Here is a 13,222-nt window from a genome sequence, read left to right as displayed (position 1 = left end):
ACTACTTAGAACTCTTAAGAATTCAACATGCAAGCTCATCTATAGCAGCACCAATAGTAACTAATTATTCAAAATATAAACCACTAAAATAAAAACTAATTGGACACATGGAGGAGTGATACGTCTCCGTCGTCTCTATAATTTTTGATTGTTCCATGCCAATATTATTCAACTTCTGTGTACTTTTGGCAACTTTTTATACTATTTTTTGGGACTAACATATTGATCTAGTGCCTAGTGTCAGTTCCTGTCTGTTGCATGTTTTTTGTTTCGCAGAAACCCAATATCAAACGGAGTCCAAACGGGATAAAACGGACGGAGATTTTTTTTGGAATATTTATGATTTTTGGGAAGTAAAATCAATGCGAAACGGTGTCCGGGGTGGCCACGAGACAGGGGGGCGTGCCCTCCCCCCTGGGCGTGGCCTGGGCTCTCATGGGCCACCCGTAATGCGGCTGACACTCTTCTTTTGGCGCAAGAAAGATACTTTTATGAGAAAGATCTGGGCGAAAGATTCACCCCAATCGGAGTTACGAATCTCCAGATATAAAGGAAACGGTGAAGGAGTAGAATCTGAGAACGCAGATACAGAGAGAGATCCAATCTCGAAGGGGCTCTCGCCCCTCCGAAGCCATGGGAGCCAAGGACCAGAGGGGAAACCCTTCTCCCATCTAGGGAGGAGGTCAAGGAAGAAGAAGAAGAAGGGGGGGCTCTCTCCCCCTTGATTCCGGTGGCGCCGGAACACCGCCGGGGGCCATCATCATCACCGCGATCTTCACCAACACCTCCATCATCTTCACCAACATCTCCATCACCTTCCCCCATCTATATTCAGCGGTCCACTCTCCTGCAACCCGCTGTACCCTCTACTTGAACATGGTGCTTTATGCTTCATATTATTATCCAATGATGTGTTGCCATCCTATGATGTCTGAGTAGATTTTCGTTGTCCTATCGGTGATTGATGAATTGCTATGATTGGTTTGAGTTGCATGTTTTATTATTGGTGCTATCTTATTGTGCCCTCCGTGTCGCACAAGTGTGAGGGATTCCCACTGTAGGGTGTTGCAATGCATTCATGATTCGCTTATAGTGGGTTGCGTGAGTGACTGAAACACAAACCCGAGTAAGTAGGTTGTTTGCGTATTGGATAAAAGGGGACTTGATGCTTTAATGCTATGGTTGGGTTTTACCTTAATGAATCTTTAGTAGTTGCGGATGCTTGCTAGAGTTCCAATCATAAGTGCATATAATTCCAAGTAAGGGATGATATGTTAGCTTATGCCTCTCTCACAAATAGAATTGCAATAGTGATTACCGGTCTAGTAACATAGTCAATTTCTTAGGGACAATTCCACAACTCCTACCACCACTTTTCCACACTCGCTATATTTACATTATTGCATCTTTATCTAAACAGCCCCTAGTTTTTATTTACGTGTTCTTTATTATCTTGCAAACCTATCCTATCACACCTACAAAGTACTTCTAGTTTCATACTTGTTCTAGGTAAAGCGAACATCAAGTGTGCGTAGAGTCGTATCAGTGGCCGATAGGACTTGAGAGAGTATTTGTTCTACCTTTAGCTCCTCGTTGGGTTCGACACTCTTACTTATCGAGAGAGGCTACAACTATCCCGTATACTTGCTGGTCATCAAGACCTTTTTCTGGCGCCGTTGCCGGGGATTCATAGCGTGGGGTGAATATTCTCATTTGCGCTTGTTTGTTTTATTACTAAGTAATTTTTATTTGTTGTTCTTAGTTGTTTTCTATCTTTAGCTATGGGTAGGAAACGCAAAATACCAAAAAAATTAGTTGTACCTACTGGTCCAATGGTTGAAGAACCACTCAAAATCTATCACACTACTGAAGCTTTTTACTTGGATCATCTTCGATCCCTATGCGCTCGTGCTGAAACCCCAACTAGCTTAGTTGAGGGCAAATATTTAGATGAGCATACTTGTTATGTGCGACACCATATTTCGGAAAAAGGGAAACTATTATGGGATCAAATTCAACATTTGCAATGCTACGCTTGGAATTTATGTGAAATTTATGATGTTACTTGTTGTTCTGAAAACCCTAAGAAACACCTTCCCTACCAATGTGAGTTTATTGATAATCGAATCATATCTTCGTATGCTAAGGGTGTTTATAATTACTATGATGTTCAACAAATTGAAGAATTTGTTGCTTTTAAGGGTGCTTTTGAAATTGCTTCTTTGATTGAAAAGTATGATGCTACTCTTTACAAATCTGAAAGTTTTGCCATACTTGAATATTGTTATGATAATTATGCTTCTAATGCCAATGTTAAATCATATATTGAGAAATTCTCCGCTGTCCAAGAAGAGACTAATATTTTGCAGGAAGCTATGGCAGAAGAAATTGATGAAACTGTGAGCTCATTGGATGAAAAAGATGATGAGGAGAGCGAAGAACAAAAGGAGGAAGAGCGGATTAGCTACCCGTGCCCACCTTCTAATGAGAGTAACCCTCCAACTCATACATTGTTTAATTCCCCTTCGTGCTTATCGAAGGATGATTGCTATGATGATTGCTATGATCCCTTGAATTTGTTTGAAATATCCCTTTTTGATGATGCTTGCTATGCTTGTGGCCAAGATGCCAATATGAACTATGCTTATGGAGATGAACTTTCTATAGTTCCTTATGTTAAACATGAAATTGTTGCTATTGCACCCACGCATGATAGTCCTATTATCTTGTTGAATTCTCCAAACTACACTATGTCGGAGAAGTTTGTGCTTATTAAGGATTATATTGATGGGTTGCCTTTTACCATTGCACATGATGATTTTGATGAATATAATATGCATGTGCTTGCTGCTCCTACTTGCAATTAATATGAGAGAGGGACTCTATCTCCGCCTCTTTATGTTTCCCATATGATAGAATTGCAGGAAACTGTTTTTACTATGCATTGGCCTTTACTATGTGTGCATGAATTGTTCTTTTATGACATGCCGATGCATAGGAAGAGAGTTAGACTTCGTTTTTGCATGATATATGTTACTTTGTGCTCACTACTAAATTACAAATCATTGTTAATTAAAATTGGCTTTGATATACCTTGGGATCCGGGTGGATTCATTACTTGAGCACTAAATGCCTAGCTTAATGGCTTTAAAGAAAGCGCTGCCAGGGAGACAACCCAGAAGTTTTACAGAGTCATTTATTTCTGTTGAGTGCTTTTATATAGTTTAAAAACAAAAAAAATAAAGAGGGGAACCTAAAAACTTTTCAAAAAGGAAAGTGAAAGTGAGAAAGACAAGCATTGTTGAAGTGGGAGCTAGCCTTGAACTTTGTTCATGCTCACGGAAACTTTGTGAATCTTGACTACAGAAACTTTTCACCAAAAATAATTATCCCCTTTTACAATTCCATTGTATTATAAAAATAATGTGCCAAGGTTTGCCTTTAGGATATTGACAATGCTTGTTGGTTTGTACGGTGCAGGACAAAAACTTTGGCTGTAGTGCGTGATTTTACATTTTTAACTGGAATGTCATTTAGTTCTGATTCCTTTTGAACTGTATTTCTATACAACTTGTTTATTTTTCCTAATTTTGGTAGAATTTGTGGGGTACCATAAGTATGGTGGATTTTCAGATTGCTACAGACTGTTCTGTTTTTGACAGATTCTGTTTTTGATGCATAGTTTGTTTGTTTTGATGAATCTATCAATTTATATCAGTGGATTCAGCCATGGAAAAGTTATATTACAGTAGACACAATGCAAAAACAAAATATGAATTGGTTTGCAACAGTACTTAGAGTGGTGATTTGCTTTATTATACTAACGGATCTTACCGAGTTTTCTGTTGAAGTTTTGTGTGGATGTAGTGTCTAATCGAGGATGTCTCGATATGAGGAAAAGGAAGAGAGGCAAGAGCTCAAGCTTGGGGATTACCGAGGCACCCCAAGTAAATATTCATGGAGACTCAAGCGTCTAAGCTTGGGGATGCCCCGGTAGGCATCCCCTCTTTCTTCAACAAGTATCGTTATGTCTTCGAATTCGTTTCGTTCATGCATTATGTGCAAGTCTTGGAGCGTCTTTTGCATTTAGTTTTCACTTTTATTTTATGCACCATGCTGGTATGATATAGTCCTTGGTTGATTTATAGAATGCTCATTGCACCTCACTTAAATCTTTTGAGTATGGCTTTATAGAATGCTTCATGTGCTTCACTTATATCATTTGAAGTTTGGATTGCCTGTTTCTCTTCATATAGACAACCGCCATTTGTAGAATGCTCTTTTGCTTCACTTATATTTGTTAGAGCGTGGGCATATCTTTTGTAGAAAGAATTATACTCTCTTGCTTCACTTATATCTATTTAGAGAGATGACATGAATTGGTCATTCACATGGTTAGTCATAAAATCCTACATAAACTTGTAGATCGCTGAATATGATATGTTTGATTCCTTGCAATAGTTTTGCAATATAAATATGGTGATATTAGAGTCATGCTAGTGGGTGGTTGTGGATTGTAGAGACACTTGTGTTGAGGTTTGTGATTCCCGTAGCATGCACGTATGGTGAACCGCTTTGTGATGAAGTTGGAGCACAATTTTATTTGTTGATTGTCTTCCTTATGAGTGGCGGTCGGGGACAAGCGATGGTCTTTTCCTACCAATCTATCCCCCTATGGGCATGCGTAGTAGTACTTTGCTTCAAGGACTAATAAACTTTTGCAATAAGTATATGAGTTCTTTATGATTAATGTGAGTCCATGGATTATACACACTCTCACCCTTCCATCATTGCTAGCCTCTTCAGTACCGTGCATTGCCCTTTCTCACCTCGAGAGTTGGTGCAAACTTCACCGGTGCATCCACACCCCGTGATATGATACTCTCTGTCACACATAAGCCTCCTTATATCTTCCTCAAAACAGCCACCATACCTACCTATCATGGCATTTCCATAGCCATTCCGAGATATATTGCCATGCAACTTCCATCATCATCATATACATGACTTGAGATTCATTGTCATATTGTTTTGCATGATCGTAGGATAGCTAGCATGATGTTTTCATGGCTTGTCCGCTTTTTGATGTCATTGCTATTCTAGATCATTGCACATCCCGGTACACCACCGGAAGCATTCATATAGAGTCATATCTTTGTTCTAGATATTGAGTTGTAAGTAAATAAAAGTGTGATGATCATCATTATTAGAGCATTGCCCCAGTGAGGAAAGGATGAAGGAGACTATGATTCCCCCACAAGTCGGGATGAGACTCCGGACTTTATGAAAAATAAAAGAGGCCAAAGAAGCCCAAATAAAAAAAGAGGCCAAAGAAGCCCACCAAAAAGAAAAATAAAAAATAAAAAATGAAGAATAAAATAAAATAATGAGAGAAACAGAGAGAAGGGGCAATGTTACTATCCTTTTACCACACTTGTGCTTCAGAGTAGCACCATGTTCTTCATAGAGAGAGTCTCCTATGCTTTCACTTTCATTTACTAGTGGGAATTTTCATTATAGAACTTGGCTTGTACATTCCGATGATGGGCTTCCTCAAATGCCCGAGGTCTTCATGAGCAAGCAAGTTGGATCCACACCCACTTAGTTTTCAATTTGAGCTTTCATACACGTATAGCTCTAGTGCATCCGTTGCATGGCAGTCCCTACTCACTCACATTGATATCTATTGTTGGGCATCTCCATAGCCCGTTGATACGCCTAGTTGATGTGAGACTTTCTCCCTTTTTGTCTTCACCACATAGCCTCCACCATCATATTCTATTCCATCTATAGTGCTATATCCATGGCTCACGCTCATGTATTGCGTGAAAGTTGAGAAAGTTTGAGATTACTAAAGTATGAAACAATTGCTTGGCTTGTCATCGGGGTTGTGCATGATTAAATACGTTGTGTGATGAAGATAGAGCAACAACCAGACTATATGATTTTGTAGGGATAACTTTCTTTGGCCATGTTGTTTTGAAAATACATGATTGCTTTATTGGTACGCTCGAAGTATTATTGTTTTTATGTCAAATGATAGACTATTTCTTTGAATCACTCGTGTCTTAATATTCATGCCATGATTAGATCACATGATCAAGATTATGCTAGGTAGCATTCCACATCAAAAATTATCTTTTTTATCATTTACCTACTCGAGGACGAGCAGGAATTAAGCTTGGGGATGCTGATACATATCCGTCGTATCTATAATTTTTGATTGTTCCATGCCAATATTATTCAACTTTTATATACTTTTGGCAACTTTTTATACTATTTTTTGGGACTAACATATTGATCTAGTGCCCAGTGCCAGTTCCTGTCTAGTGCATGTTTTCTGTTTCGCAGAAACCCAATATCAAACGGAGTCCAAACGGGATAAAAATGGACGGATTTTTTTTGGAATATTTATGATTTTTCGGAAGTAAAATCAACGCGAAACGGTGTCCAGGGTGGCCACGAGACAGGGGGGCACGCTCTCCCCCTGGGCGCGGCCTGGGCTCTCGTGGGCAACCCGTAAGGCGGTCGACGCTCATCTTTTGGCGCAAGAAAGATAATTTTATGAGAAAGATCTGGGCGAAAGATTCACCCCAATCGGAGTTACGGATCTCCAGATATAAAGGAAACGGTGAAGGGGTAGAATCTAAGAACGCAGAAACAGAGAGATAGATCCAATCTCGGAGGGTCTCTCGCCCCTCCCAAGCCATGGGAGCCAAGGACCAGAGGGTAAACCCTTCTCCCATCTAGGGAGGAGGTCAAGGAAGAAGAAGAAGAAGAAGAAGGGGGGCTCTCTCCCCCTTGCTTCCGGTGGCGCCGGAACGCCGCCGGGGGCCATCATCATCACCGCGATCTTCACCAACACCTCCATCATCTTCACCAACATCTCCATCACCTTCCCCCATCTATATTCAGCGATCCACTCTCCTGCAACCCGCTGTACCCTCTACTTGAACATGGTGCTTTATGCTTCATATTATTATCCAATGATGTGTTGCCATCCTATGATGTCTGAGTAGATTTTCGTTGTCCTATCGGTGATTGATGAATTGCTATGATTGGTTTGAGTTGCATGTTTTATTATTGGTGCTATCCTATTGTGCCCTCCGTGTCGCGCAAGCGTGAGGGATTCCCGCTGTAGGGTGTTGCAATGCATTCATGATTCGCTTATAGTGGGTTGCGTGAGTGACTAAAACACAAACCCGAGTAAGTAGGTTGTTTGTGTATGGGATAAAAGGGGACTTGATGCTTTAATGCTATGGTTGGGTTTTACCTTAATGAATCTTTAATAGTCGCGGATGCTTGCTAGAGTTCCAGTGCATAGAATTCCAAGTAAGGGATGATATGTTAGCTTATGCCTCTCCCTCAAATAGAATTGCAATAGTGATTACCGGTCTAGTAACATAGTCAATTGCTTAGGGACAATTCCACAACTCCTACCACCACTTTTCCACACTCACTATATTTACTTTATTGCATCTTTATCTAAACAGCCCCTAGTTTTTATTTACGTGTTCTTTATTATCTTGCAAACCTATCCTATCACACCTATAAAGTACTTCTAGTTTCACACTTGTTCTAGGTAAAGTGAACGTCAAGCGTGCGTAGAGTCGTATCAGTGGCTGATAGGACTTGAGAGAGTATTTGTTCTACCTTTAGCTCCTCGTTGGGTTCGACACTCTTACTTATCGAAAGAGGCTACAACTATTCCGTATACTTGCGGGCCATCAAGGAGTCACATACCAAGCAACAAATCCCCGAAACAGTTTCGGAAACGGAGCTTCGAGCAAAGAGATCGAAATCCGTGGTTTTGGGAGCAAGAACACGAGAGAGAGAGAGAGAGAGGGAGGGAGGGAGAGAGATAGTGATTTTTTGGGTGAATGGAGTGATGTGGAAGAAGAAGTAAGTGAGGGGACCCATGTGGGGACCACAACCCACCAGGGTGCGTCTGGGGGTCCTGGCGCGGCCAGGTGGGTTGTGCCCACCTGGTGCACCTCCCTCTGATATTATTTGCACCCCAGGCGCGCCCAAGTGGGTTGTGCCCACCTGGTGCACCTCCCTCTGATATTATTTGCACCAGAAATTTGGAAATATTCAGAAAAAATCATATAAAATTTTCAGAGCATTCCGAGAACTTTTATTTTTGGGTCATTTTTTTATTGCACGGAAAACTCAGAAAACAGACAAAGCATGGTATTTTATTTTATTTAACTAAGAAAAATAGAAAACAAAAGGTAGGGACAGAAGGTAGTGCTCACTAATTTCATCAACCTCATACCTCTAAAAAATGATCCATTAATAAGGTTGATCAAGTCTTATTAACAACCACTTTCGGTTAACATGAAACCAAAGAACTTTCGTACATCACTAAGTTACCTCAATCGGGATATGTATGAACCCAACAATAAGCATTACATAATTCTTTCTGACAGTAGGTAGAGGTAGTTGAAAACTTCCAATAGTGATTGTCGGAAATTTCTCGATAACATTAATACCATTCACTTGGAATTGTCTCTTCGGAAATTGCACCATATGCTCATTACCATTGATATGAAAAGTGACCTTGCTTTTATTGCAATCGATAACAGCCCCTGCAGTATTCAAGAAGGGTCTACCAAGGATAATCGACATGTTGTCGTCCTCAGGCATCTCAAGTATAACAAAGTCAGTCAAAATAGTAACATTAGCAACAACAACGGGCATATCCTCACAAATACCAATAGGTATGGCAATTGATTTATCAGCCATTTGCAAAGATATTTCAATAGGTGTGAGTTTATTCAACTCAAGTATTTTATATAAAGAGAAAGGCATAACACTAACACCAGCTCCCAAATCACATAAAGCAGTTTTCATATAATTTCTTTTCATGGAGCAAGGTATAGTTGGTATTCCCGGATCTCCAAATTTTTTGGGTACTCCATCTTTAAAAGTATAATTAGCAAGCATAGTGGATATTTCAGCTTCTGGTATTTTTCTCTTATTAGTGATGATGTCTTTCGTATACTTTGCATAAGGAGGCATTTTTACGATATCAGTTAAGCGAGTTCGCGGAAAAACTGGCCTCAATATTTCAGCAAAGCGTTCAAATTCTTCATCATCTTTCTTTTTAGTTGACTTAGGTGGAAAGGGCATAGGTTTTTGAACCCATGGTTCTCTTTCCTTACCATGTTTTCTAGCAACAAAGTCTCTTTTATCATATTATTTATTCTTAGGTTGTGGGTTATCAAGATCAACAGCTGGTTCTATCTCAACATCATTATCTGGTTCTTTATCATTTGGTTGAGTGTCTTCATGAACCTCATCATTATCTTCTTCATTATCAGAAGGTGAATGTTCATTACCAGATTGAGTTTCAGCATCAGAGATAGAAACTTCATTATCTTTAGCAGGAGGTTTTTCTATTTCAGGTTCACTAGAGGCATGCAAAGTCCTATCATTTTTCTTCTTCTTTTTCTTTTTAGAAGGACTAGGTGCATCAGTGTTAATTCTTTCAGAGTCTTATTCAATTCTCTTTGGGTGTCCCTCAGGATAAAGTGGTTCCTGAGTCATTTTACCTCCTCTAGTTGCTACTCTAATAGCAAAGTCACTTATATTATTGTTCATTTCATCAAGCAACTCTCTTTGAGATTTAGCAACTTGTTCTAATTGAGTTTGAACCATAGAGGCATGCTTTCCTATGATACGTCTCCGTCGTATACTATAATTTTTGATTGTTCCATGCCAATATTCTACAACTTTCATATACTTTTGGCAACTTTTTATATTATTTGGGACTAACATATTGATCCAGTGCCTAGTGCCAGTTCCTGTTTGTTGCATGTTTTATGTTTCACAGAAAACCATATCAAACGGAGTCCAAACAGGATAAAAACGGACGGAGAATATTTTTGGAATATTTGTGACATCTGGGAAGAAGAATCAACGCGAGACGGTGCCCGAGGGGGCCACGAGGCAGGGGGCGCCCCCCTGACCCTCGTGGGCACCCCGTAAGGTGGTTGCCGCTCTTCTTTTGCCACAAGAAAGTTAATTTTCGGGAAAAAAATCATGGCGAAGGTTTCAATCCAATCGGAGTTATGGATCTCCGGATATATAAGAAACAGTGAAAGGGCAGAATCTGAGAGCGCGGAAACAGAGAGAGACAGAGAGACAGATCCAATCTCGGAGGGGCTCTCGCCCCTCCCACGCCATGGAGACCATGTACCAGAGGGGAAACCCTGCTTCCACCAAGGGAGAAGGTCAAGGAAGAAGAAGAAGAAGGGGGGCTTTCTCCCCCTCGCTTTCGGTGGCGCCGGAACGCCACTGGGGGCCATCATCATCACCGCGATCTACACCAACACCGCCATCATCTTCACCAACATCTCCATCACCTTCCCCCATCTATATTCAGTGGTCCACTCTCCCGCAACCCGCTGTACCCTCTACTTGAACATGGTGCTTTATGCTTCATATTATTATCCAATGATGTGTTGCCATCCTATGATGTCTGAGTAGATTTTCGTTGTCCTATCGGTAATTGGTGAATTGCTATGATTGGTTTAATTTGCTTGTGGTTATGTTGCTGTCCTATGGTGCTCTCTATGTCGCGCAAGCATGAGGGATTCCCGTTGTAGGGTGTTTCAATATGTTCATGATTCGCTTATAGTGGGTTGCTTGAGTGACAGAAGCATAAACCCGAGTAAGGGGGTTGTGGCGTATGGGATAAAGGGGACTTGATGCTTTAATGCTATGGTTGGGTTTTACCTTAATGATATTTAGTAGTTGCGGATTCTTTCTAGAGTTCCAATCATAAGTGCATATGATCCAAGAAGAGAAGCTTATGCCTCTCCCACATAAAACTTGCTATCGGTCTAGTAAAGTAGTCAATTGCTTAGGGAAAATTTCACAACTCCTACCACCCCTTTTCCACACTCGCTATACTAACTTTGTTGCTTCTTTATCTAAACAGCCCCTAGTTTATATTTCCATGCTCTTTATTATCTTGCAAACCTATCCAACAACACCTACAAAGTACTTCTAGTTTCATACTTGTTCTAGGTAAAGCGAACGTTAAGCGTGCGTAGAGTTGTATCGATGGTCGATAGAACTTGAGGGAATATGTGTTCTACCTTTAGCTCCTTGTTGGGTTCGACACTCTTACTTATCGAAAGAGGCTACAATTGATCCCCTATACTTGTGGGTTATCAAGACCTTTTTCTGGCGCTGTTGCCAGGGAGTCATAGCATGGGGTGAATATTCTCGTGTGTGCTTGTTTGCTTTATCACTAAGTAATTTTTATTTGCTATTCCAAGTTGTTCTCTATCTTTAGTTATGGATATGGAACACGAAATACCAAAAAAATTAGGTGTACTTGCTACCCATGGAGATGGGGAACCTCCTAAAACCCTCGATGCTCATTATGTGAAAGATATTATGTACTACTTTGATAATCCTGAGAAAACCCCATTCAATTATGTTATGGGAGACACGTTGGATCAACGTGAATACTTTAGGGATTATCGCTTGACACAAAAAGGGAAACTATTATGCGATCAAATTCATATGTTGCATTGGTATGCTCGGCAACTATGCTTGAGATATGATTATACTTGTTGCCCTAGGATGAAAGCTCCACACCTTTCCTTTTCATGCAAATTTAATGATAATGAAACCTTGGCTTCGTATGCTAATGGTATATATGATTACTATGATGTGGAAAAAATAGAAGAATTTGTTGCTTTTATGGGTGCTTATGAAATTGAATCTTTGTTTAAAGTGCGTGAAAATCTTGATGATGCTGTTTACAGACCTGATTTTTTCGCTATACTTAAATATTGCTATGAGAATTATGAATATAATGCCGATATTGATGCATTTATTGAGGAAGTCTCCGTTATCCAAGAAGAGACTAATATTTTGCAGGAGTCTATGGAGGAAGAAGTTGATGAAACTATGAGCTCATTGGATGAAAAAGATGATGAGGAGAGCGAAGAACGAAAGGAGGAAGAGCGGATTAGCTACCCGTGCCCACCTTATAATGAGAGCAACTCTTCAACTCATACATTGTTTAATTTCCCTTCATGGTTACCGAAGGATGATTGCTATGATGATTGTTATGATCCCATTGATTCTCTTGAAATACCCCTTTTTGATGGTGCTTGCTATGCTTGTGGCCAAGATGCCAATATGAATTATGCTTATGGAGATGAACTTGCTATAGTTCCTTATGTTAAACATGAAATTGTTGCTATTGCACCCACGCATGATAGTCCTATTACCTTTTTGAATTCTCCCGATACACTATATCGGAGAAGTTTGTGCTTATTAAGGATTATATTGATGGGTTGCATTTTACCGTTACACATGCTGATTTTGATAGATATAATATGCATGTGCTTGCTGCTCCTACTTGCAATTATTATGAGAGAGGAACTACATCTCCACCTCTTTATGTTTCCAACACGATAGAATTGCAAGAAACTGCTTATACTATGCATTGGCCTTTACTTGGTGTGCATGAATTGTTCTTTTATGACATGCCGATGCATAGGAAGAGAGTTAGACTTCGTTGTTGCATGATATACGTTACTTTGTGCTCACTACTAAATTACAAATCATTGTTAGTTAAAATTGGCTTTGATATACCTTGGGATCCGGGTGGATCCATTACTTGAGCACTATATGCCTAGCTTAATAGCTTTAAAGAAAGCACTGCCAGGGAGACAACCCAGAAGTTTTAGAGAGTCATTTATTTCTGTTGTGTGCTTTCATATAGTTTCAAAACAAAAAATAAATAAAGCAGGGAACCCAAAACTTTTCAAAAAGGAAAGTGAAAGTGAGAAAGACAAGCATTGTTGAAGCGGGGGAGCTCCTTGAACTTTGTTCATGCTCATGGAAACTTTGTGAATCTTAATTACAGAAAATTTTCATCAAAAATAATTATCCCATCGTACAATTCCATTGTATTATAAAATAATGTGCCAAAGTTTTCCTTTAGGATGTTTACAATGCTTGTTGGTTTGTACGGTGCAGGACAGAAACTTTGGCTGTAGTGCGCGGTTTTACTTTTTTACTGGAACGTCAAACGGTTCTGAAACTTTTTGCACTGTCTTGATATAATTTTTTTTTCTTTTTCCTAATTTTGGCAGAATTGTTTGGGTTCCGGAAGTATGGTGAATGTTCAGATTATTACAGACTATCCTGTTTAAGATAGATTCTGTTTTTGATGCATAGTTTTCTTGTT

The sequence above is a fragment of the Triticum aestivum genome, chromosome 6B (assembly GCF_018294505.1).
Source record: "Triticum aestivum cultivar Chinese Spring chromosome 6B, IWGSC CS RefSeq v2.1, whole genome shotgun sequence".
In the NCBI taxonomy this organism is placed as follows: Eukaryota; Viridiplantae; Streptophyta; class Magnoliopsida; order Poales; family Poaceae; genus Triticum; species Triticum aestivum.
The sequence above is the reverse complement of the archived record's forward strand: the minus strand, read 5'-3'. Positions refer to the sequence as shown.